Consider the following 3,179-nt stretch of genomic DNA (forward strand, 5'->3'; position numbering starts at 1 on the left):
TTGGGAAGTACAAACACTTCCTGTATTGCATTGCATCATAATATTTTGTTTTGTTATGGGCTTGTGCTTGAGTCTTTTGTGCTATTAGTGTGTGTGTGTGTGTGTGTGTATTGTGAGTTGTGTGCTTCAGTTGGGTAGTGACATTAATAACAATAATAATAAAGAAACTGCTCTCAATCTTAAAGGAGGCATATAAATACAGACAAGAGCTTAACCTCCCTGATTATGATGATGATAAGGAGGACACATCACCCACAGAAGAATTTAAATTTATCCTAGTATCACATGATCAGAGTCCCCCATTTGGAACTATCAAGCTAATGTCACACACAATGAGGTTGACACAAAGTGTAGACTCTGCAATGACAAAACAGGAGAGTATTGACCACATTGTTGCCATCTGCTCAGTCCTTGCCCCTATAGAATATAAAACCAGGCATGATTGAGTTGGCTAATACTTCCACTGGAGCATATGCTGTCACTATAATATCCTGCATCCTAAGAACTAGTATGAACACCATCCAGAGCCAGTCACTGAGGGAGAGAATGTTACCATCTTATGGGATTATGGGATACATACAGACTGGCCAATAAATGCTAGCAGACCAGGCACCGTCATCAAAGACCTAAGACAAAAAAATATCCCTGTTAATTGATATAACAGTGCCTACTGATAGAAACATCTCAACAAGGAATTTTTAAAAAATGTTCAACTGGTACTTATTTTATCAACCCTGAAAGGATGAAAGGTAAAGTCAGCCTTGGAAGCATTTGAAAGCAGAGCATAAACACAGATGAAATGTCGCTAAGCATTTTTATCCAGTGTGGGAACGATTCTGCCAGCTTGCTGCCTTATAAACATAAAGACTGACAAAATGCTGCTAAGCATTTTGCCAGGTGTGCTAACAATTCTGTCAGCTTGCCATGATAATAGTAATAATTGCCATTAACATTACAAAATGGAAATATTGTGATTTGATGTAAAAAAATATATATATGCACATCTATATACACAAATAATTAAATTTATATTTACAGTATATATATATATGAGAAAGAATAGAAGAGACAGCAGTGTGTGCATATTTGAAAATAAATAAATATACACATATATATATTTTTTAAACACACATGGAGAAAAAGTGACAGAAAAAGTAAAATAAAATTACTGTGGAGAGTGCAGTTTCCAACCCCAATCAGCAACTTTAACTTTATTCTTTCTGTTGCTAAATCATGCTGTCACAGACCATCACTAGTTTCCTTGAACACTGTTTTATATATATATATATATAAACCTTACAATATGATCATAAATCTTCATAAGTATCTGAATGCATCATGTAATTATATAAGTGATCAAAATCTAGGACAGGCTCACAAATAAATATTAATAATTTCATAAATTATATCTAGCTACAATTCTCATTAACACCACTACCACCACAACCAGCAACAATAGTGCTGATGATAATAATAATAATAATAATGATGTTAACCATGAAGTAGATGAAGAACCTGAACCTACTCCTACCAAACAAGGAAAACAAATCAAGTAGACTGATAAAAAGAACAGGCACAAACAAATTGAGGAGTGGTGAAGCCAGAAGTCCCTGCATGGACAACATATATGAAGTTAAAATGCTGATGTAGACCAAACAATGATCCATCGGTGGCTGAGGGGTTCAAGATTGAAAGCAGAGACTGAAGGCTTCATACTGGCAGCACAAGATCAAAGCTTGTTTACCAAAAATTACCAGGCTAACATTCTTCAAAATGGTGCTGACCCAAAATGCATATTCTGCAATACATTTGACAAAAAAATAGACCATCTCATTTTGGGATGTCCTCTGCTAACATCAAATGAATACAAAATTCACTACAATAGGGTAGGACAGTGTTTACATTGGAAAATATGTAAGCATTAGAAAATCAACACTCCTGCTGACTGGTATGAACACCATCCTGAATCTGTTGTTGGAAGTAAAAATGTCATCACCTACTGGGATTTTCCAGTCAACACAGACAGAACACTCCAGGCTAATTAACCAGACATAATTATTAAAGACAGAGAAGAAAACACTTGTAGACTGATAGATGTAAGTGCTCCCACTGATAAAGACATATCTGTAAAGGAATTCGACAAGCTTAGTAAATATAACGACCTGGAAATTGAAATACAAAAAAATGTGGCATCTTAAAGCAAAAACTGTTCCTGTTATTGTAGGTCCCTTAGGAATGATAAAAAAGGGATGTCAGAAACATCTAGACAACATCCCAGGAGAGCCATATCTCAAAGAAATCCAAAAGATTTTCTAACAAGTACTGCCTACATCCTTAGAAAAACCCTATCAATTTAAATGTTTGTTTTGTATTATATGAATGTATTTCTGTACTACCCTCCATCAATTCCACCCCTCACCCAAGCTTTCAGTTATATTTCAATATCTTTTAACCTTCACTTGCCCTAGGATGCTGGGTGTGTCCCTGCAAGTGATTGCATCAAACATGCAATTTAGAATAATAATAATAATAATCCTTTCTTTTATAGGCACAAGGTTCGAAATTTGAGGGGATGGGGGTAGTCAACACCATTGTATAACTGGTACTTATTTCATCAGCCCCAAAAGGAGGAAAGGCAAAGCTGACCTTGGTGGAATTTGAACTCAGAATGTAAAGATGACTGAAATGCTGCTAAGCATTTTGCCTGGTGTGCTAATGATTCTGCCAGCTCGCCACCTTAATAATAACAATAATAATTCTTTCCACTAAAGGTACGAGGCCTGAAATTTGGCAAGAGAGAACTAGCTGATTACATCAACCCCAGTGGTTCACTGTCACTTAATTTATCAACCCCGAAAGGATGAAAAGCAAAGTTGGCCACAGCAGAACTTGAACTCAGAATGTAAGGGCAGATGGAAAGTCGCTAAGCATTGTGCCTGGCATGCTAATGATTCTGCCAGCTCACTGCCTTATTATTATTATTATTATTATTATTATTATTATTAATAATAATAATAATAATAATAATAATAATAATAATAATAATAATAATAATAATAATAATAATAAATAATAATAATAATATTAATGATGATAACAATAAAAAACCCTGTATTATCATATTTTTCATAGACACATGTCTGATGGTATATTTCACAAAATTCAATTACAGACAAATA

General features: G+C 34.6%; 1 long non-coding RNA gene across 1 annotated transcript in view; it reads left to right on the forward strand.

Annotated features, from left to right (window-relative positions):
- Positions 1 to 2,961, forward strand: part of LOC128249904 (uncharacterized) — a 51,220-nt gene extending 48,259 nt beyond the window's left edge. Inside the window, exon 4 of the long non-coding RNA XR_008266053.1 lies at positions 2,549 to 2,961. This is a non-coding gene — a long non-coding RNA (uncharacterized LOC128249904). The remainder of the gene's footprint in view (positions 1 to 2,548) is intronic.
- Positions 2,962 to 3,179: the final 218 nt, after the last annotated feature.

The sequence above is a fragment of the Octopus bimaculoides genome, chromosome 18 (genome assembly GCF_001194135.2).
Source record: "Octopus bimaculoides isolate UCB-OBI-ISO-001 chromosome 18, ASM119413v2, whole genome shotgun sequence".
In the NCBI taxonomy this organism is placed as follows: domain Eukaryota; kingdom Metazoa; phylum Mollusca; class Cephalopoda; order Octopoda; family Octopodidae; genus Octopus; species Octopus bimaculoides.